Source organism: Melospiza georgiana, chromosome 1 (assembly GCF_028018845.1).
Source record: "Melospiza georgiana isolate bMelGeo1 chromosome 1, bMelGeo1.pri, whole genome shotgun sequence".
NCBI lineage: Eukaryota > Metazoa > Chordata > Aves > Passeriformes > Passerellidae > Melospiza > Melospiza georgiana.
The window spans coordinates 94272962-94296781 of record NC_080430.1 but is presented as its reverse complement, the minus strand read 5'-3'; the positions used below and the strand labels follow the sequence as shown (position 1 = coordinate 94296781).

The window sequence follows — 23820 nt, the reverse complement described above, 5'->3', positions numbered from 1 at the left end:
TTTTGTGGATGTTACTGTCTTTTGGTACCATTTAGAGCACCTGCTATGATTTCCATAGCAAACCATTTCCATACATATCTTGTCACCTGTTCGTAATTGTTCACATATTTCAGATGTTTTAATACAATCTGCATTTCTTTATAATTTTATTTTAATTAGGTTTATGTAAAGGCAGCTATAGTATAGGCATGATATTCAGTAAGGAGCAGTTAGATAGAAAACCATTTTGGGAAGACTATAATAAGGTGATATTCTCCAGGTACATTTGCATAGAAATCCACAGGAACTCAGGAACTTTGTGGTCTGTGTTCTGCATCCCTGACAGGGAATTAAAGTGTTGTAGGTTGTAGTTGACTTGAAATAGGTCAATTCATCTGCTTGGTTGCATACCATTACACTCTGATGACAATAATTCAGTCATCATCATAACCTTGTTTCCAGGATTAATTCTGTATTTCGAAGGGACCAACCAGCTTACTTGTGTGTTGTTGTTTCAAAGATAGGAATTTCATAAAAGCAGCAATGTCAGAGACTTAAAAAATTGCTGTGACATACTTTACTGTATTCATGCAGACATTCAGCTTTTATGATGTGATAGACACGTGAACATTTTAACTATATTAAAAACTTCAGTTTACAAATTATGTTTTCCCCAGATTTTAAAAATACATTTTAGCATATTAAACCATACAAATTCTTGTCTAAATCTTTGTCTGAATGTTTGTGTTGTGGACATTTGTATTGTAGCAATTCAAGGCAAGAGAGATTTTGCCTTGGCTAATATCCTATAACTGCATGTTATCCTCTAACTCCATTTCCTTATGCCTCGCTTCAGTCCTGAAAGTGCAGATTGTAACATGGGATACTTGGACCATCTTAGATGGACTTTCAGCTGACAGTACAAATGAAAAGGAAGGTAAAACAGCATGAGATAAAGATTGTAGCAGTAGATTTTATGTAGTCACATAATTACTGTATAAGGTGCTAGATAGATGTGATGCACTCCCTAACAAAAAGGGTCAGGAAGCAGCCCTTGCAAATGCTTTTTATTTGCCTCACTTAGCTGTCCTCTAAAATTCCCTTCTGTGTTTTCTGAATAGTTACTTGTTATTGATGTCAGCTTATGAAATTAACATTTCATGTGTGTGAAATTTTGTCTGTAGTCTTTCCATATTAACATTTTTAGATCTACATTTGTCGTGTCTTCTGAAAAATACGTAAAATTAAAATTCAGAACAACCTAATGTTTCATGCAGTTTTGGCTATTTAAATAATGTTTTGCATTCTGCTTAAAACTTGCTGATACTTTTGGTTTATATTCCAATTTTTTTTCTCCAAAAGTAAAATTTCTCAGTACAGCTGACTTTGAGATAGAAAAATAAACATGCTATGACATCATCCATTTCCAAAGTTGATTTGTCCTTGGTGGTTAATCATGAATATACATATTTACCAGGGCCACCGTATGGTTTTTGTTGTGCTCAAGCTTGTGAGTCAGTAGCTGTCCTGTGCTTCATCAAAACCAGGTTGACATGACTTTATAAATCCCCATTAATTGGTAGTCACAGGTGCAAGCTGTTTAGAAGGGCAGTGCTTGGAAATTCAGATTCCTAAATTGTACATGTGTTGCATCCTAATTTTCCTTTTCTTAGGAGAGAGAAGCTAGGTTACAGACCTTTACATGCAACTAGTGAAGAGGTAGGAAAGAAAAGACACCTCTTTCTACACTGATGCTAACTAAAGCAGATGGAGGTAAAATTAAGGAAGGTTTCCTGAGTCAGAACCTTCCTCTCTAAGTACCAGGATTACTTTTGCCGTTCTTTGCTGTCTCTTTGGAGGGCTTTTGGGACACCTTGCTCATCAGATCACAGCGGACAGGCATTCTGAGGGCTAGAGTTTGTTTGCAAACTCTATATATTTCTAATATTTGAGACTCCTTAGGTCATCATTCTACAGGCTGCCTTTATGTGTCCCTTTGCACTTTTTCCTCTGAAAAAGTCTTGCAGCTGATTTCACAAAAAGTGGTCTCTGCTGCCTTTCTTTGGGAACCTCAGAACTGTCTCAGAGGCAAAGAGTTTGTGAGAAAATGCTCTTCTAATGCCAAACAGAAGCAATGATTCAGCTGTTGTGAACTGAAGAGAGCTGAATGTCATAATTTGTGTGTTTTCAAGATGGTGTCTCTCCCATTGGTAATCCTGGTTATCATAAAAACAATTGGTTTTGTTCTCTGTAGGATGAGGCGAGACTGCCCCCATTTTTCTGTCTGGAGATTTCACTGTAAGAGAACTGCCAGTTCATGCCTTTCAATCTTAGTAAAATTGCTTGTGGGTTTTTAAATCCCTATAATAGAACAAATATTCAGAAATGTGGCATTGACCTGAATTCAGTCATAAATCATCAGAATTAGGTAAAATGGATTAGGACTTCAGCTGCTCTTCTTTTCAAGGATGGATTTCTGGTTGGTAGGACTTGAACAACTGTAACACATCATTCCATTAACACTTGTAAAATTAGCTTCTGGCTCAACCTGTGTGAGTTGCAAACCTGGCTGTGCTGGGTGAGTGTGTGTGTGCATACACCTGTGTACATATCAGCTCTACATTGTTTTATTTTTAACATCCACCTCTCTGCTAGTTTTATGCATCCATCATGTTTGTCATTATTGTTACATAAGGAGTTCATTCTGTAATAGCATTTCTTCCAGTCCTTCAAAATGCCAACAATCAGATCCAGCGTTCAAAATGCAGATTGTTATTTGTTATTAGTACAGAGTTCTTCTGAAATTATAGGTAAAGATTTTGGCACTATCCATATGGTCATATAAAACATTATCTGATGGATAGTTTAACAATAGTTCCTTAATCCTTTTTCTGTTCTCTAAGTCCTTCTGAAGTAGTTACTTTGTTACTTGCAGTTGTGTAGTTGATCTCCTCCCAATACATTGGTGCACTCCAAGTGCCTTGGCTTTGTTTCACAAATGTCCCAGAAGACATCTTTCAGAGCCATGTTTTGTTCAAGTAGCTCTCTTTTGATTTGGGTGTCAATAAGCAGTACCAAAATTTTTGCACTTGCTATGAAAGCAGCTCACAATCTCTAGCAAAACTATTTCTGATAGCATACCTAGGCAGGCTGGCCAGTGCTTTTGCATGTTCTTTCTGCTCCAAGGGTTTCAACACAGGTAAGAAGTGATCTGATGATTTTGGTACCTCTGTCTAGTGCTGTTTTAATAACCAGGCCGTATTTACCAGTCAGTGAGGAAACTCATGTCTCAGAACTCAGAGCTGCTGTGTCATCCTGGTCTTGCCATGCTTCATTCAAATGGTTTTTGTCACTGGACCGTGTCTACAAAGCAATAGTTTGGTGAAAAGCTGTCAGGTTCTCATCTCAACATCTGTTCTCATGTCAACAGAGGATTCTTATAATCTCTCTGTCTCAGATTTCACTAGTGACGTTCTGGACTATTTGCAAGAAGTAAGGCTTTGGATATCCACTTTCTACCCTTGTCACCTTTCTAAGACTAAGCATTCTCACACCTTTCTTTGCAAAAATTTCCTGAAATTAATAAGGCATGGTCAGAAATTTTGGCTGTTCTATTAGAAACACTAATGCTTTTTGAAAAACACCTGTGGTTATATATTGAAATTATTACCTTCGATGAGTGGGTGCTTCATGCTAGTAATTATGTTCTTAATGGTTAGTCCTCTGTTTAGTGATGGGCATCCTTTGTATTACAGCCTTTAAGTTTTATACATCTGTTGGTCTGAGAAAGATTTTTGGCTTGAATAAAGAGATAGTTTCTGTGTGCTTAAATGTAACAAATATATCTTCTTTCAATGGAAAATAATATAGTACAATGCAATGTGAGATGATGGGCTGAGAATAATATCATGAAACTAAAAATTTATATTGCAGATATCTACATATGAGCTAGTCATGTAGATAACTTAAAAGTAATGCACTTGAGGGTGCAGTCATTCACCCTAAAGTGAGATGAGTACTCTAGGGCACCCTGACCAGCTGATTCTCTCTTTCATGCGTCTGTCTGATGGAGGTTTTTGTATTGTCAATATTGTAATTGTGACGAATTAATCTCACCCAAGGCATACATTTTTTTTAGCAACTCGTTTTCCAATTGTCTTTGATGTGATCTTTCATAGGATCTATCTTTCTTTTATCAGCCTTATGATGGAGGGGATTCAGTCTTTGTAGGGAGAAGGCCATGTAAATTAAGTTGTTTGGTGTTTTTCCTTTTGGATTTTATTCTGTTCCACTCCTTTGGTCTCTCTTTTCGAATGGACAGATCTCACAAGCAATTTTGAAAGGGTGCACACCCCTTAAAAAATAAGAAAAAGGGGCAGGTCAAGTCATTAACTTAATAAAATTTAAATTAAAAGCAGTCAAATATAAAAACCCTTAAAAATACAAACTCACCAGAAAATGATACAAATTATTGCAGGAGTGCACCTGCAAAGATTGCCATGGGAGTTTCAGAAGGTGGTTGTAACTTCCTGAACACGGATGTAATTTACTGGGAACTGAAACTGTGACTGATTGCAACAGAAGTAGAATCATTAGCATAATTTGTCAGTGATTTTGCACTGAGGAATTGTAGTACTATATGGGTACAGATTATTTAATTTTGTAAAATTTAGATTATTGAGAAATAAACATGCTGTGGGGATTTGAGTACAGGGATTACAGTTTAACAACAGGCATTCATTTTCAGTTGCAGGCATTTTGCATTTGTAGCAATTTGCTTCTAGTGTTAAATTGCAACTTTTTGAAACACCCACGTGTGATACTTATGAATGGAAATGTTTCTGCATACCCAAAATACATGTATATGTTTTGTCATTTATCTTTCGTCAAGTAATTCCAGTTTAATTTGAGGTGTGTGGGGGAAAGCAGGCCTGCCTCTTTCAAAATTTCTCACAGGGGATCCTCACTTGTTAGCAATCTGCTTCTTTTGGGGAGTAATCTACCTGAATCTTTCTGAATACTTTAGGCACAGCCTTTTGTGTTCATAGAGATAGAAGAAAAAATGCAATTTTTTTTTGTTGGTTTCTAATAATATGCACTTCAAATAATCTATCAGGATGCTTAAATGTCAGGAGGATATTAATTTTGGCTTCAGGAAGATTAATACCACCCCAGAGGGAAAATGTGACTTTAGTAGCGTTAAATATTATATAGCTTTTATTATTTATTTGCTAACATTGTTGTTGATAAATAACAGTACATCCAGGATGCAGTTAGGAGTTCTGTGTAAAGTAGAAGGATATATTTTAATGGTCTTTGATTTTTTCTTTTAAACTAGAAAAAATGTACTACTGAGTGTACATTGTTCCTGTGTACTCAGCAGTAACAGTAAAAGTAAAGTAAAAAAAGACAGCCTGTGGCAAGCATTAGACATGGTAGAAAATTGGAAACACAAGGTAGTCTTTAGTTCACTTATTATATGAAAGTTTATTCTCAAGACTTATCTAATGAGTACAGTCAGATTAGTCCAAGAACTGCAAAAAGAGAAATTTTTTTTCCTTTTCTTGAGCAGTGTTTGTATTAAAAACTCTTGAAATAACTTGCCTGGGAGCCAGTTTATACATTTTTCTCTCATTACCTTTTCCAAGATGTGTTTCCTGGAGCTGTGGTCTCTCAGATCTTTCATAAGGCTTTATTTGATCTGCATAAAAGAGCACATGTGCTTCTAACTTTCTTTCCCAATCTATGTAATGAAAATAAATTATCACGTCAGAGACAAAGGTGGCCAGTTCATGTTCTTGTTTTCCTCAGGCCAATAACCTTTTATGATGGTTCCCCCTTAACTGAGAGCTCATAATGAGTAATATTAATTCTATGCATGTAGGTTCCTGAAATGTAAATAAGCTTTACATTAATTCTGTGGTATTTTCATGTGAACATACAATTTGATTAAATGTGAGAAATCTGAACACACCAGGATGTGAAACAGGACTGTTTGCCTACCTGCCAGGAGAGGTGATTTTTTTAGCATGTGGGACTGTAGTTTCCTTTGTGATTAATTAAGCCACAGACAATAACCATGATACAAATGTTTTCTTTAGTTTCCTGAACAATGAGTTCTCTCTAGTGAATGTGGCCTGAAGTTGCTCAAGGGTGGAAGGCAGAGTAGTTCCTTGTGTGTGATTTGTGTGTGTTAGACTGTAGATAAGCTGTCCTAGCTACCAAGGGGTTGGTACCATCCACAGCCTTCCCCTGAGCCCTTTTCACAGCTGTAGAACTGCTCACTGGCCAGTGAGTCGGCAGAAAATGAACTCTACAAAAGAACAATTAATTTTCTGCCTATTTAACACAAGGCCCCATGTCCCCAAATTATTTTTACTGTTGGTTGATACTACCATTGATCTGTGCTGCAAGCCCTATTGAAATGGCTAAAAATAGCTACAGGAAAAATTTAAGGAGAGAAAATTCACATTGTTACAGAGATCTGATTCACAGTACACTCCCCAAGAAAGTTGTGCTGTCACTGCTGAGAATGAACAATAACACAGAGACTTTGCAAGGCTGAAATTTCTTAAATGAGCAGTGACATAATGAAAAATATTCTCAAAACCATAGGTAAGAATTTTAGCATCCTATTTCAGTTCAGGAAGGATGGGAGCCCTTTTGCAATTGATGTTTTTCTGTGTGTGATAAATTGCTGCTGTGACTCTTTCAGGATCTTGTATGTATTTCCTAATTCTCCTTTTGAGTGTTCTTTAGATTTCATTAATACTTGCAATTGCCTCTGCTGTGTCTTCGTTCAGAGTGAAATTTGGGCAGTACTTTGCAAGACTGAAATGCTATTCTCATATATTCGGGCAGTGCACTATCAGCTTGCACACTTTGTCATGTCTTGTAACAAGGCAAGAACATGCACATTTATTGTTTCCTCATTAAGTGTTAAGCTGCTATAATCATATGGTATCCAGCAATTTTCTGTCTCTACTGTCAAAACGTGGGTTAAAATCCAGCCAGTTCTTTTCTCTGCAGAAGATAAAACTGTGGAAATACTGTTCTACATGTTAGGTTTCAGTTGCACAGCAGATACTAAGACATCTGAATCTGCTTTCTCACTGGTTTTATGTTAGCATGAAACCATATTTTAAGACAAGGTTATGCAAAATTTTCACGTGCCAAAGTATTTTTTTGACTTGAAGTTTGAGATCAGAATTTCAGACTAAATGTAAGATCAAACTTGGTTTCTATACAAATTTCATTGATAAATATGGTATGAATGTCTAGAGCCAATGGCATTTATAGAGTTGATTTTTAAATTATTTTAGTAGCAGTTGGTTACTAAACTAACTTACTCTGGTGAAACATGTTTGAAAGTATTGCTTGCAATTTGTGGCTACCTCCCTGACTATAGCTGCTTTCCAGCAGATATTTTACACATCAAAGGAGTTATTGCATGGCTAACCAGAAAACATAGCGTCTGTTACTGTCTGTGTTTAGGATTAGCTGGTAAAAGAAAACAAATAAAGCTGTCTGAGATGCTAAAATGAATTATTCTCTAAATATGACAGATTTGCTCTATAGCCTGCTGTAGACAGAATGGTTCTATCTACTTCCAGTCGGAACAGCAAAATGGAATTTTCCCTCATTTAGAGTAGTAGAAGTAAAAGCTGAAGGAGGATGGAGGATGTTTAAGGAGAGGGTTTGCAACAGGAGCACGTGTGGAGTATTTACCCCAATAGTCTACCCAGTAGTAGAGTATATTTGCATGGAAAGGGATGGACTGAGTGTCGTGTGTTCCTCTGACATGCATTTGAAGTGTTGGTCTCCAGTTGCCTGGGGCAGTTGTTGACTGGCAGCCATCATTGTGCTATCCAATTTTTATTTTTGTAGTATCCAAGGATTTTATTGTGAGGTTGTAAACATAATCTAAACACAGAAGAAAGAATAAATGCATCTGAGGTTTTCGGGAAGATGTGTGGATTAGTTCTTGCTTTGTGTAAGGGATGTTCAGTATGATTCTCAAGGAGGCACATCTGGAACACAGCTTGAAAAATACAATGGTGTACCATTTATGATTTTGTCTTGTAATAGTGGAAAAGATTCTCACTTAACAAGAGTTGTGATCATAAACCAAGTATAAATAAGGCTTGCAGTAGAAAAGTCCCAAGTGATAACAGGTACACAGCTCACTCTTTTCTTTCGGCTTCTTGCAGACAGACGGGGATACAGAAGATTGTTATTCCCCTTTTCTCACTGTTTGAATCTGGAGAATAGTGTTGAGAATATCCTTCTGTAGTTTTATACAGGATATGTGTCAATGTTCATTAGTGTAAATGTCTTAAAGACGCTTACAGATTTTGCTAAGATTAGGTGTTAAGAACAGTAATTTTTCTTCACTGTTTGGCCCCACCTAGTCCTCTAGCACAACATTGTTGTGGTGGTTTTTTTTTTTGTTTTTTGTTTTTTTTTTTAATAAAGCAAATTGGGAGAATAATATGTGTTCCATTTCTCTTTTATCAAGGTATGTGTTAAAAAGAATGAGAGTCTGCTAAATATGAACAAACCATAGCAGTGACTATAACCTGGGATAAGTAGGAGGTTTGTAATATAAACAATAAAGGAGTTTTTGATCCTGGAAAACCTGAGCAGCTTCTGAGAACACTGTGCTCACTGTTACCAGCATAGGCATAAGTGCCTGTACATGAGTGGCAGGTTGGGAAGAGTTTGCTCCATCTTCCCTGGGGTGAGGGTTGGGTCAGGCCAGTTGCACCTCTGTAGGTCTCCTTTTCACAGGGGCTTCTGTGGGGCTCAGCACTAGGAATTCTGAACTGATCTCCTTTTGGAAGGGGCAGGCAGCTATTTGAAATGGGTAAAATATAAATAAAACTGTATCTCCTAAATGTTTCTCTCTGGTATTTGAAAATGACAATATTTGTCTCCTCTTTGCAGTGATTTATTATGTTTGGAGTACATTTTAGAGTGGAATAGTAATAATTAATATTTATTCATAGAAATGTTATATACTGTTTCAAATTTTATTTGTAGGTTTGCTTGAGTTTTGTGAGAGCCAACTTATCCAAATGTCCTGAAGTTCAAGTTTTCTTCAGGCTGTAGTCATAAGGGATCTGTTTGCCAAACTACTTACTTAAATATCTATATTTTGTGCTGTATTGCCCATAAGTAAAGTGTTAAATCATCTATGTCTGGTTGAAATGATCAATAAATATGTATTCACCCCCAGAAATATTTTGTAAGCCTAAAAAGTTAAAACAATAAAATACTATTTTTTTTTTACTGAATAGATCTTTTCACAGTGTTTAGATTTCTTAAATTAATATTGTATTGCACTTGCATAGTAATTTCCTTTATCTTTGCAACCTGTATTTTGAGCAAGACCGTATTCCTCATTTAAAATAGAATAGCAGATATTCATGTTTCATGTCTTTAACTAAAACTTTAAGTTTTCATGTAATTTGATTTAATAATATTTTTATGTTGTTACTTTCAGAAGCATAGGAATCCTTTGCTGAAACAAACATACTCCTTTTAGCATAGTTGAAGAACCAGTTAATTAATTTTGGCAGGGCAGTATCAATTGCTTTTTTACTGTTTAAATAATTTGCATATTTTTATTCGCATTATTTGTTTGGTTGCCTGATTTTAACGATATTCCTGTGGTTGTGGTGTTTCATTTTGGGGTTTTTTAATGTTCTCTTCTATCGTTTGCTGTAGCAAACAGCCACAGTTTAGGGACTTTGCCTCCAATCTCACTGGTTTTGGATAGTACCACCCTGAGAATAATAAATGGTTTCAATTTGCCTCAGAGTGATGTGACTTGTGAGGTCCTGTGTCACTAGATACTGCATATTGTCCTAGAGAAAACAATTGAAGCAAATTTATAATGATAAATTCAAATTATTTAGCCCTGGTTTCTATCACTCTGCTGCAAAGAAAAAAAAAAGTGTAGATATTAAATGGAATAACGACTGTAACATCTGTCTGCCATCTAGCACAGTATTGGGATTCCTTTTTCCTTGCCTCAGTGTTTCCCAGCTCAAGCTTGGTTTTCTGGGGTTAATTTTCCCGGAGAGTCTGCCTGGGTTTTCGAGGAGCCCTGTACAAAGGGAGCCAGTACAGCCTAGTGGAGAGCAGAGTCATGAGCATTTGCATCTCTGGAATGTTTTTATTGACAAACGGTAGTCTGCTATTGACATTCGTGTCCCTTGATGATACTTCTATCCTAGCTTATCTTTGCTGGTCAAATGCCTTAATTGTTCTGGCCTTTAATTCAGTCAAAGTTGGTGCAGGAGTGGAAGAGAAAACAGAAGGAACGGGTCTAACAGAGCATCAAGCTTGAGCTGTGAAGCTGCTGGCAACGATCAACCTGTCATAATGTTATGATTTGTTCATTTTTATACCATTTATTAGCCTTTACTTGTTGTGCCATTTGGCCTCCAGGGCAGATAAAGTGCTGTCTAATTTGGTAGGTTTGCTTCTGTCAGAGTGGCCTCGACAGAGAAGGTGTTAGCTGTAGTGACAAATAATCAATAGCTGTCGTTGTCATGAGAAACGTGAGTAGTTGGGCCTTTCATCTGGAGGATTAGAGGTCTAATTGGATTGAGAATAGGGAGGGTGAGCTGTTGGGTAACCCTGTCAGCTATGTTAAGCTGTCAAATGTCAGCTTGCCTGAAAGGAAGAAGGAATGGTTAGCTTTCAGAAACAAGGAAGAAGACATATGAAAGCTTTTTAAAAAGTAACAGATAGAAAAGTAGAATAGGCTAACATAGGCTTTAACCCTTTCTTGTTTAATTACATATCTTGCTAGTTAATGAGGACGTGTGGTGTGCGCTCTCTCGCTCTCTCTGAGACAGGCAGAATTTGTGTGAAACAGATTTGGCAGTGTTATACCAGATCAGACTGGTTTTATGTCTTGAGGAAAAGCCAGTTAACTACTCAGATAGGGAATATAAATGCAAAAGATTATGACGTGGGGGAAGAAAATATCCATTAATGGAAGGAATCACTTAATAGAAGCTGTAAGGAAATCAAATACTTTATTTTAATATTTCGTTCTAAAGATATGTTGATGCCAGTATATTTTTTGAGATATAAGCAGTTGTTTCAAAGTAAGTGGAGTAATTATTACAATCCATTCCTGCACTGGACTTCAAAATCATCAGTTGAATTTTGTCTGCATTTTCTTATAGTTGTTTTTGATCTTTGCTTTCTGTCTGTTTCTTGGAGAAAGATTTCTGTTGTTCTAAATGAGATAAATCCAATGAAAGATCCATTATACATGTAGAACATGTAATTTTATGTCACAGATGTGCTAATATTTACCTTCCCAGAATAAATAATAGGACTAAAATTTTAATGAAGGATTTGCTTATAAAATTGCTGAAATAGTGGTTTCTTTACTTGTAATCTTATTCTGCCACTTTCTTGTAAGCAAGTCTCAACTGTAACCATGCCAGTATTCCCCTTCTCTAAGTAACACATTTGCCTTGAGATCTGCAGTACTTGGCCATGGTTATCTGTATAACAGATCTGGAAATAGCAAGGTTTTTAGACAGTGGAATAAAGCTTTTTATTTTGCATCAGCTAATTTAACAAAAGACAACTGTATATTTTTCTTCTTTTTTTTTTTTTTAATGGATTTCTAGGTATTTCAAAACTCACAGATTTTTTTTTCTTATGTGTTTGGTCATTTATTCTGAAGTAGTGGTTTTACTCTCGGTGTTTCAATTTGGATTGATTCCCCTGCTGCTCCCCTCTCTCCCCTGCAGCACTTATTGATGGTCATCTGGACTTGCAACATGGTTTTTACTGGTGGTCTGCTGTAAATACTGGCAAACCAATCCTTCATCTCAAGTTTATCTTCATAGATTAGTACAATAGTGTAAGCATTCCAGAGGCAGAAATCTTGAACAGATTGTCTGTTACCACATTTCAGTGGTGTTGTGTGTCAGGAATCAGGGGGGTTTTATCCCTTTGAGATTAACTGCCATGCTCTCAAACACCTATCTTTGTGTGAGAGCCTGAATTCATGTGTATTGAATAATTTTTGGGTTTGCAACTACTTATCTAACATGTACTGTACCTCTGTCATTTATTTTCTGATAATCCAGTTCTCATGACTTATCTTTCTCTGCTTTGTTTCATTGCTTCCCCAGCTTGGACTTTATGGTCTTGATATTTATTTTTGAGTCTGACTAACCTCATTTAAGTACATTTAACCTTCTGGTGTGGGCTGCAGGATGGACAGATGAAGAAGTGACATCATAGCCTACTCTCACAGCTTGAAGGTGCTGAGCTACAGGAGAAGTACTGTGCTGCTGTGGCCTGGTTGGCTTCAGTATCCATAATATCCATTAAGCTGACCCAGCATTTCTGCACTGTGTGGTTGTCTGCAGTGTAGACACACTGTGGTAAAATGAGCAAGCCCAGGCCTATTTATTTATTTGTTTTTTAAGTTATATATTTACCTTATTGAAAATCTATCCATTTCCCTGATTTTTTTTTGCAAAATTATATCTTTTGTTTTATCCATTTTGATAAAAAGAGTGTCATAATTCAGTATCTTAATTTCTAGAGTATTACCAAACACTTGGTGTGAAAATCCTCATCCAGTATTTTTTCCCAGACAACTTCCTTGCCATGACAGTGATCTGTGGTTTCCCCAGTCTTTCCCATTTTTTCTCTGGCTCAAACATTGTTATTGGTGATGTTTTCTTTCTCTTTTGCTCCAGCAATATCACAGCTATTTTCATTAACAAAATTGATTTATTTTTTCATTGTACAAACGACTCTCTCCCATTTTTAAACTTGTACTTTTACCTCTCTGCATCTCTGTTTCACTTCTTGCTCTGGTAACTCTCCTCTTTTCCTCCACTTGGGTTTATATATTTTGCTACCATGCTTGCTGTGCTTGAAATAATCCAAGGAGGATATTGTCTGGCCCAGAATATATATTGTGTTATCATCCTTCTGCCTCTGTTGAGCAGTCTTGCTCTTGAGCACTTGAAATTTGAATCTGAAATTTCATTAAAATAATAAGAAAAGGAATGCCTCCAACTGCAGTGATTTTCTAAAAGATTTTGCAAATATGGTTTAAGTGCAAACCATGGTGGCAGAACATTGAGGAGCCCTGCTTGTGTTGTGTTTCCCAGTGAAAAGGAACTAATTCTGCATAGCATATGGAATGATATCTTAAATATCTGTGCAGCCAGCTGGTAGAATTACTTTATTTTCATCTATTGAGTTCAGTGCATACTTTTTGTGAGTAAAATTTGGAAAAGCTTCTGGACTCACCTGTTGTTACTTTTTCTGATCTTTACTAAGGCCTCTTCCATAACAATAATTTTTCAGGCTACTATCAACAAATAAAATAATTTGTATTAATTTCTGAAGATTCTCAGTTACCAAGAGTGAGTAGATAAAGCGATCCTGTTTTAAAAAAACACCTTAAATGAGTACTTAAGTCTGAAAAAGTATTGGTGCATAACTTCAACTCAGACATTTTATTGCAAAGACCAACTAGAACTGAACATGATAAAAATAGGCCCAGCAAAGAAAAGTAATTTGTTCAGGCAGGAGCAGTGCTTTTTCTGTAAGAACATTGTTCCATATTGCTTGATATTTGTCTCTTTTAAGTTGACTTAATCATCCTGGTTTCAACTGCTGACTGTCTCCTACATACTGTTGTCAAACAGCTGCCTCCTCTCTCTCATTTTGCTTTGTTCAAAGGACAGGTGAAGATTTCTATCATTTGATCTTGAAAATAATGGTTCCATCTTAAAAATGGTATTTTCTTTTTAAACATGGTGCTTGCAGTAGTGGGAGAGTTACACTTGAGATCTGAATAGGATTCTTTTTGTTTCACTTATTATTGTTTCTTGAGCATGTTTAGCATTGTGGCATCCCTCAGTGCACAAGGGACTTGTCCAGCTCTTCTCCCAGGACATTGATGTCTGCTGCCAAGTCTGTACCTTTAAAAGTACCTTTGCAGACAAAGACATTTCCCTGTCTGAGTGTCCTTTATAAAACATCATTCTTGCATTAATTGCCCCTCTGCAGCTGACCCCACGAGTGATCTTTAATGGTTATGAGAAGAAATGTTGTTGTTGGGACTGAGAAACCACTTACTTGTGTGTGTCCAGATTTGGCACTGACAAATTAAAACAGAACTTCCACTGTTATTAGCTCATCAGTTTGGTTTAGTCCCATTTTGTGGACTGTAGGGTGATTTCTGTTGGAATAAGGTGTCTTTTCCCAGCTATTCTGCAGTAAAAAGGGAAGATATTTGTTTTCACTGATTATAAATGTTATTCTAACTTCAGGCAAATTAGTTTTGTGTTAAATGTACCCACGTATGCTTCAATAAATGAAGTACCAGCAATAGATCATCTTGAAACAGGGCACCTTTCTGCTGAAATCTCCAGGAATCTTCTATCAGGTGTCTGACACATCCTTAATCTGATGCTCAGGCTTGTCATTTGAATCAATAGGATACCAGATAGGATGTCTTCAGCATGCAAGCCTACTGCTATAGGAGGTATTTGAAAAATAAATTCAGGTCTTATGGCCAGCCACAAACTCCAGGAGCACTAATCTTTCATTTGTCTCTCTCTTTGTCTGCAAACAGTTGGTTAAATTGTTGATTAAAGAGAATTAAGTGAATCACACTTAAGTCAAAATTGATATGTATGAACTGCATAAGCAAATTCTGTTGCTGCCTGAAAAGCAACAGCTAATGTCAGCATTTCATAAAATACAAAATTAATTTAACTTGCCTGTTAGGAGTCTAAATTTTTTTGTCTCTTTGTAGAGTGGTTTGAAGCTGTCTTTTGTTACACTTTTTTTCTGTTAATGAAGGATTAAGGAAGAATGCTACCAGTTTTTATTAATGAGGAATATTTTTTGCTGAAATATTGATTGATTTATGTTATAAATATCATCTGTCTGTGTTCAGCCTTATGATGGGAACACTTAAACATAGCTAGAGATCTGCACAAAGGATGTGTTTTTCAGCATGGTTAATATGGTGTGGATTTGGGAAGGCTTTGCAACACCAACCTTGAGCTGTTATTTTATCTGCCTCTAGTCCAAACAAAGAGAAATAAATCTAGTACTTTTATTACTGCTAGGATGCAGTTTGAGTAGATTATGAAAGCTTTGATTTATCTACCAGTATTTAAATAGATTATGGCTTCATTTTGAATATCAAACATCACTGCAGTATCTATAGAAACTATTAAATTTTGCCATATGTAAAAGTAGCCTGAAGTGTCTGAATAATTATTTAAATTAAGAGTAAACCTACCTTTGTTGCTGGTTGTTTTCAATATGGATTGTCTGTCTACTTCTGTAACAGTTCTGGAGATTTCACTGTGGCTGGAGACCTTTTCTCGTCCAATAGAAATTGATAGGTAGATTTGCAATTATTTCACACAGCGGTTTGTTATAGGACTTAATATGTTTGAAATATATTTAAATTGCATAAAAGGCATGCTTTTATTTGCAGACAAAACAGCAGTTAAAATAATAACAAAAAATTCTGTGAAGCTGTGCTCAAAATTGAGCATATATGCAACGTTTTCACTTTGCAAGCGTTGTTGCTTCCAGCAGTCTGTAAGGACATGACATGCACACAGAAGGGTGCAATTAAGAAGTACAAGGCAGTAGTGACACAGTACTAGTCAGAGTGATGCTTAGTAGTAATGGCAATTAGTTTGCTTCCAGAATGAAATAGCACTGCACAAAGGTAAGATAAAAAACTTAGACTGGACTAATGGCTGTTATTTAGACTTGTTTTCGGGTAGAATTCTGGGATGGATTATACTGTGATCTGTAACATTTTTATTAGATTTTTTAAATGCATACATGTGTTTCAGGGATATGTTTTTCTACAGTGCTCTTACTTCAAGATAATTCAACTCAAAGCCATTAAGATGAAGAAAATGAATGTAGTAACTTATTTTCTAGTACTTTTATTTTTGGGGAGGAGGGAATCAGTACTTTCTGAGAAATCTTTCAAATCATTATTTTTTGAAATAAAGTATTTTTTGAAAGCTTAGTGTTTGATTCTTTATGCAGAGGTGGGCAGTGATCCTGTAAATATGGATGATGCATCTCAGGCTTTGTTGTAAATCCCCAGAGATTGTATGTTGTGGGTACTTCTGCCTGAGTGACTTCAAAAGAACGCTACAGGAAAACAAGTTCAGAAACAGTGGAAGAGATCAACTGGAAATGAGAATGCTAATTGCATTTTCATCCTTGAAGTGTTTTTTACATGAAAGCCACTAATTTCAATAGGTTGACCATAACATTTATTGCTGAAGAGCTGAGAACACTACAAAGGAGCAACATGTACACAGGCCATGGATAAACAAGGTCAAAGGCTGGAAGATACAAACACCTATTTTCTTTCAGCCTATGCTGGGAAACAGTTTTACCTTGGCTTATACAGCACTGGTCCATTGTCTTCTCTCTTGTGTTCTTTAACTGTGTGCCAGTTGATAGTTCTGTCTATTCCTATGGAAACCAAGAGAGTAAAGCCAATCTTGCAAGAGGCTTTAGGGAGAATTGCTTGTAGTTGAGACACTGCCTTGCTTTCAGTCAAAATGTCTGATAGAGCTGGCCTCAAGTCGTGCTGATGTTCTCTGCTGATGTATTGCCTAAGATGCTTTGCCAGACAGATGAACATGTTCAGCTTGAAAACTGGTAAATAAGGTTTCTGTTCGGCTGTCTGAGAGATTTTCTCCAGTTGAGTGTTTTACTTTTGAGTCTAGAATGCTGCTAACAAAGTTGCTAAAAGGGTACTTCACGAGATTAAACCCAATGTCAAAAATCAGTGATGTTTTTGTCATGGTTGACTTGAAGGGGTTAGCAGAACATTACATATTTAAATCCACCAGTGTTTGTTAGATAGAAGGCATGGCATCATCCTTACCATCCAGAGGTAATAAAGAGTTTGCAGATCTTTTTTGTCAAAGCTCTAGTCCAATGGATGACTGCTAAGGATTATGCGTAAAACAATAATCCTAAACATTTTCTCTTACTTTTATTTTTCAGTTACTTTTTAAATCAAGGAGTTAACCTTTAGTTAGTGATAACCAGAGAGACAGCCTGATATTTTGATGGTAACTTTACTAGTTTTTACTAGAAACTGGGGTTCTAAGTAGGGGTTTTATGTTGACTTGGTTTTTTTACAGGAGCTGTTTAAAACAAATTTACTGATATTCAAAGAGTGTAAGAATGGTGCAGTCATATACAGTAAAGGGTAGCTTTTACAGGGCTTATAGCTGTTGTAACCAGGCAATATGAATTCGTGTATTAGAAAACAAGAAGCTCTAGTATTTCATGCATAGGTAGGATTTCAAAACACAAGTGCTAATTTATAAATCCAAATAATTCTTAATTGCAATTAAATTCATATATCTACTTGCTAGCCTCTCTTAGTAGTTTTTCTTCTGAAGAATTCTTGTGAGATTTCTGGCAAGTAGTTAATAATATATCAAAATACTCCTTTTGATGTATGGATTTCAGTTACTTTTGGAACAGTAGGCTGTTCTATAGATATCAAATTAGACGTATGATGGAACAGATTCTGTTTTTCTAAGTGCTTAGTTTGTTTCTTGAAAAGCTACTGAAACTAGTAGGTGTTGGTGACAGAAGTCCATATCATTCCAAGTGGTTTCTGACATTCTTAGAATGTGCCTCTTCTCAAAGAGATGCTAAATGATGAAACAACCTCTAAAGAAACCATGCACACAGCGCCTTTCCTTTCCAAGGTCATTAAAATATTTGGGGTTTGAAAATTTGTTTATTTTGTGCAAAGTTTATTTGTAAGGTAAAGCATCTTCTCTTCAGCACCTCCTCACTGGAGAGAGAGTGAGCATGTTTGTGTATACAGTAGGATTATCTTCTGTAAGATGGAGTAGATCAAAGAGCAGTTTCTACTCGGTGAAGGTAAGCAGGTTAAATTCAGTTGCCATTTTTGTTTTAAAGAGAAACCTCATGGATGTATTTGTCTTTCAGAGGCTTAGCTAGCAATTAAGGAGTTCAAGTTTTTTGACTTTCACTGCTTCTTGAAAGCATCTGACAGCAAAGAGCTGTTCTTCACTTGGGCTTTAGCATCTGTGCTAATCTGTTGGTGAAGCATGTTAATGCAGTGCCAAGTGGCTGATCTGTTCTGCCTGGGTTTTTAAGGCAAAATCTGAAATACTTTCACATTGTGCATGTTTTACCTCCATGAGTGTCTATGTTACAATATGATTTAGGATTTGTTAAGGTATAGATTTCTACTGGCTTTACAAACTGATGGGCCACTATTAAAAAAGTACAGACGTTTTTGTATTTTAGGTGCAAGCAATGATTTAGGTCTCGACTCCAGCTTCTAAGGAGTGCTGGGTTTAAAAGGCTTAACTAACCTAATCTGACTATTAAAAGATCACAGTAATCTGTTTTGGGTTTTTTACATTTATTTACTTTGGACGAATGTGCACCTCTGGAAAAGGAGATCAGTGGCCTGGTATGCTAAATTTCAGTGTACGTTAGCAGTTCTTAATCTTGGTCTAAAGCAAATGAAAAGTGTACATGAGTGAATATGTATGCTATAAGCCATGATATAATTAGTTTTTCTGTTCTCAAGATGCTGTTATATATATATTCGAGCTCTACTTTCTTAAATACTGTTTGAGAGTTTAAAAGAAAAATTAAAGCATTATTAATATTTAAGTACAATAATAATCTAATAGATGTATAATCACTGCCTGTGTTATGATTGGTGTAGTATTAGAACAGGAGATGTTTTATCTTTGCAATTAATTTAACTGTAATAATTTTGTGCTGTTCTGTTTGTGAAAAAGTAAAAGTAACAGAATTATATATTACATTCCTCTGAAGAGGATTTATTGATTGTTAAATAGTCTGTCTTTTCACAAAAGATTGCTAAGAAAATTTTGCTAAAATGTCTTACATAAGTGCTGCTTAATTAATAATGAATATATTTCAGCAATCAAAATTTAATAAGCTAATAAATTATTAACCTATGGCAGAGATGTGTAATTATCAGACCTCTGAAATCTTTTCTGCCGTGGCTGGTGGACTTGCTGCGCTGCAGTCTTCAAACACACCCCTTTCAATAGGCTGACCTTTGTGCTGCTCATTTTGTGGAGCCTCTGTTTTACCACTTCCCTGCACACTTGCTGACCAGGCTTAGTTACTGCAGGGGCTGTAGTCAGGGGTTAATGCGTGATTTTTGGTAAATTTCATCTCATGAGTACAGAAACAGCAAGGGATAAGGTGCAAATGAGTTTTGATCAATGAATCATTCTTTAGGAATTGAGACATTACAGAATTTATGGCATTCAATAACACTTTAAAATAGTGGTAAGTAATGTTTTAAGATGGAAGGAGCTGAGAGAGGCAGCCCATTTGACCTCAGTAGCATATAAGAGTTTGAAATTATATGGGGATAAATATGTATGCAGAAATAGAAAACTGGGTAAAATGAACACCTTCTGTCAACAGTAGGTTCTTTAAGAGTAACTGGATATTTAGTTAGCTTATTTCATAGAAATAAATTCAATAAATTGCCTTTTTAGGCCTGTACAAAAATATTAACTGTGATGCTAGATGGAAAACTGCAAGCTTAATTAGAAATTAGGACACAAAATGTAAGAGAATGGTGAATTATAATTTGATAATGAACTGAAAACAGATAGACCTGAAATATGAGCTATAAGATCAGAAGGCATGTGTTAGAATTCCTTGGTGGTTGCACTTGAATCTAAATATTTTTTATGAGCAAACTTATAACCATGAGTAGTATTTTTTTAAGGATACTTAAGAATGGCACAGTGTTAGGCATGATTGTCAGTCAAAGAGAGGACAGCAGTGGCTAGGATATCAGAAGAAGAGGAATACTGAAGGTAATTGAAATTATTAGAAACATTATAGTTCAAAATGCAAGTCCCAGGGGGGGTGGGTAGGGGGGGGACAACAGACAACACACCTAATGATTTATTCTATGGATTATAAATTTATTATTTGAAACATGACTGACAAGGATGTAATGAGCTAACTGTTTGGAGAATGTACTTAATTTATGGGAGAAGTGCAGTTTTAGGTACATCTCACAAGATATATACATTATCAGTAGGCAAGTGTCATTGGGATTCAGTAGGGTGGGACCCCCTCGGGTAGCCCTGTAATCTCTGCTTACTTGTGTTCAAAATAGAAGAGTTCCAACTAGAATAAGTGCAGAGAGCTGATGATTTTTTGAGGGCAGTGTAGGGTTTGTCCTTTGTTACTGAGATAAAAACCCCAATGCTTGTTTAGATTTTAAAAGCCACAGTGTATTTTCATGGGTAGAAGAATGAAATGTGTCCTTGTGTGTGTGTTGGCTTAAAAAACCCAGAAAATCCAAACAAGAATCAAAACCTAAAAGCCTGAGTCTGAAACAGAGAACTGGGAGGAGAAAATCCTGAACACTGTAATTCCATTTAAAAGAAATAATTAGGAATTTTTGAAAAGGATTAGATGTTCTTGCTCCCTATGGTGCTAGAGGATGGATTTACTAATCCAGAGGGTCAATTTCAACCTTCAGTTCTAATTTGTGGTTTATCTGTAAATATTTCTAAGGCTTTCTGTTCTGCTGCAAGTGTATGCCTTGACTGCATCTTCAGTGCTTATGACTGCCAGCAGTGAAAAGCCCTTGAAAACCACCTCCTTTGTAAGGGTTTGTGCTCTTTTGGTCTGTCTGTTCCCAGTGCTGGGAAAGCAGGTATGTCATTTTGGAGTGGAGCCAAAGTAGCATCTTCACGGTTTAACAGCTTGGCAATCTTTTTTATGACCCCTGCTGTTTTTACCAGGAGGTTGTATAGAGATGCTGGGCTGCTTTTTCCCCAGTTCCTCTAGCAACCCTTACAGTGCCCTAAATCTTCACAGGCCCATTGTAGGTATTCCAAAATTCAAGCCTAGCTGTACTGTAACCATTGTCAGCTCATGTGCTCTACATTGTAAATCATTACAGATCAGTCTTTCAAGCAATGTTAAGTACTTGATGTGGATTAGAATTGTTACAGTTTTTGCAAATGTGGGCTCAGCAATTAATAGGGAAATAATTAATTTTTCTGTGTGCATTGTCCCCTTTTATCCCACTGATGATGAGGCGATGGCAGCCTAATTGTGGGTGTGCTTTTGATGTGCATGCAGAGGTGCAAGATCCTCTGACTCTTAGCCTTACCTTGTACAGCTCAGTTTCTCCCCTTGTAAAAGATGTTGGGCTTGTTTATGTTGTGCTGTATTTATTTATGCAGTGTGTTTTTAAAATCTGAATATTAAAAGTTTTGTGTCAGAGATGTACCCACACTACAGGGGTTAGTCAGTGTAGAAGCACACAGCTTAATATAATGACCAAGTTAACTCACCAAGAAATAGTGGGATGAGAATGGAAATAAATTTTCACAGACCTCTGTTGCACATCAGCAGAACGTTTCTAGCTAGAACACAGGTGTACTCTTTAAAGCAAGTTTGTATGCTTGTGAAACACTTAAAATTTGCTGTGAAAAGTACTTAACTTCTGAGGAAGTGTTTGAAATGGGCACGTGGCACTGGGTGACTCAGAGCAGGACTCTGTGGGCTGTACAGAGTGGAAAGATGTGAAGTGTGAGATGATGTTTTTAGTGCAATGGCAATACAACCAGTAGTTGCAGCATGAACCTGTGATTAGAATTACAGCACCACTGAACAGAGCTCATTTTTTCTTCAGCCTTTCACTTAGGTGACCATATGGGACAGCCTGACTGTGGCTGTTTGACAGATGCCCACCCAGCTGCTCTCTCACTACACTTCCTCAGCAAGCCAGGGAGAGGAAATAAAAAAGGTTGAAAAAGCTGCTTTAGATTAATAAAGAAATAAGCACATTTTCTTCTAGACCCAGAAAACTAGGTAGAAAAATTTACCAGTGATTTTCCACTGAAACCTTTCCCTGGCAGCAGAATCATTCTGAATATACTAGACAGCTTTTTTTTAATGACCCAACTTGCAATTTTGGGGATAATTTTTTCAAATTTAGAGATATTCTAAATTCTGGCAAACTCATTGGCTCTGACTGAAATACTTCTTCCATAACTCTCTTTTCCATTAAAATGTTCAGAAAGTTTTTCTGACTGCTTAGCTTGGAGTCCAGAACTTTCTTTGCAGTTATTACTTGATGACAGAGCCATGATTGCTTATTGAGCTGTCTCCCCAAAAATGTGTTCTACTAGTACCTTTTGCTGATTTTTTGAAATAGCAGAAGTATTTCTTCTGATTATGTTGAAGTCAGCTGTTCTGTGATACTCTGGTAGTTTGCAGAGTCAAGTATTTTGATTTTCAAAAAATTTTAACAGAATCTAAAGGAATATTAAGAATTAGCATTGGAATGGTAAATTTTGGCTGCTAGGAACCAAGTATTCTGTACAAGTATTTCATCCTGTTCTCTCATGGTGTTTTCTGCTTATAGTAGAATAAATTTTGAGTCACTATCAATGGTAAGAGACCATGGACTGACTCAGAGAGCTTCATGCTGCCCAGCAATGTTTAGGCCAGTCAAGTGCATTAGTTATGAGTAAAAACCTAGCCAGCTTACAGACTTCTTATACACAAAAACTTTATTAAAAAGAGGAATTGGCTTTTCAAATTAAGCATTCCCTCCCTCCACCTAATAAGACCTAAATTGCATCAGCCTTCAAGGCATGTTGATACATTCCATACTTGTAAACTTAAGCAGCAATCAATTAAAGGTGGGGAAATTTTCCATTGTCATTAAAAAGTGCAATATTGTTTTCTAACAAGTGAAAGGAAGACAGTAAAATTCATGGTATTACTAAAGAAAAGAACAGTAGTCAGAAGCAAAAGCACGAATAAGATAATTCAAATAAGTAATGTAAGTACAGGTGTTTTCTGTGGTAATCACTTGGAAGAAACAGAGTCTTTTGTGTTTCAGAATGAAGGGATTTATTACAAATTCATTTGCTAAGGAGAGGGATTTGTTGGCTAAGCATGCAAGAGAATAATGTAGTAGTAACTGATGGAAAAATGTGTAATAGCAAATATAAAATACAGTATAGGGAGAGAAATTGTAATAATAAAAGGGCATGTTTCCTTAGTTTTATGCATTGTTTTAACTTTCAGTCTTCTTTAGAGTGGAATTCATTCAAAAAGCAGAATGTACTTGTAAATCTTCCAATAAGTACCCATCAACAAGACAAAAATAATTTTTTTTCTCTCATGGATATGCATGCACTGTGTGCAGGAAATATTGAAAACTACAAATGTATTATCATCTGTGACGGAGAAAAGCAGCTATATTTCTTCCAAGACTAATATTCTCTTAAGTTATTTAATATTTTTCTCCTCCCATTTAATTGCCAACCACATCATGATACGCTGAGATTTTTTGCTAATTTTAATTTTTCTTTTTTAATGAGTTTTCTAAATTTTTCTCACATTTGCCTGTTCAGCGTAATGGCAATAATGAAGAGTATTCTCATCCCTAGCTCCACCCCAAATTTATCATTAATTAATTCTGAGTGTGTTCTCTGTGGTTTAGGAGCTCTGCAGACATCACACTGTTCTGCCCCTGTACTTCAGAGTATGCTTGGTATGTGTCTGTGTACTACAGGGACAAAATCCTGAGGTTGTGCTTTCCCTGACACCCAGCAGAAGAAAAATATGTATTTGGTCACTTCTCACTGGGAATGCTGTAGTAGTCTCTGGCAAGAGAAGTTTGCATGTTCAGGCAGGTCTGTGGTAGGTTCTGTGGCAGACTTTTCTTGTAAGCTGTCACTGATGAGC

The 23820-nt window shown here is 36.3% G+C and overlaps 1 protein-coding gene across 1 annotated transcript in view; it reads left to right on the top strand.

The window, feature by feature from the left end:
* INVS (inversin) overlaps positions 1 to 23820 on the top strand; it is an 83290-nt gene that overhangs the window by 10353 nt on the left and 49117 nt on the right. The window lies entirely within an intron of this gene.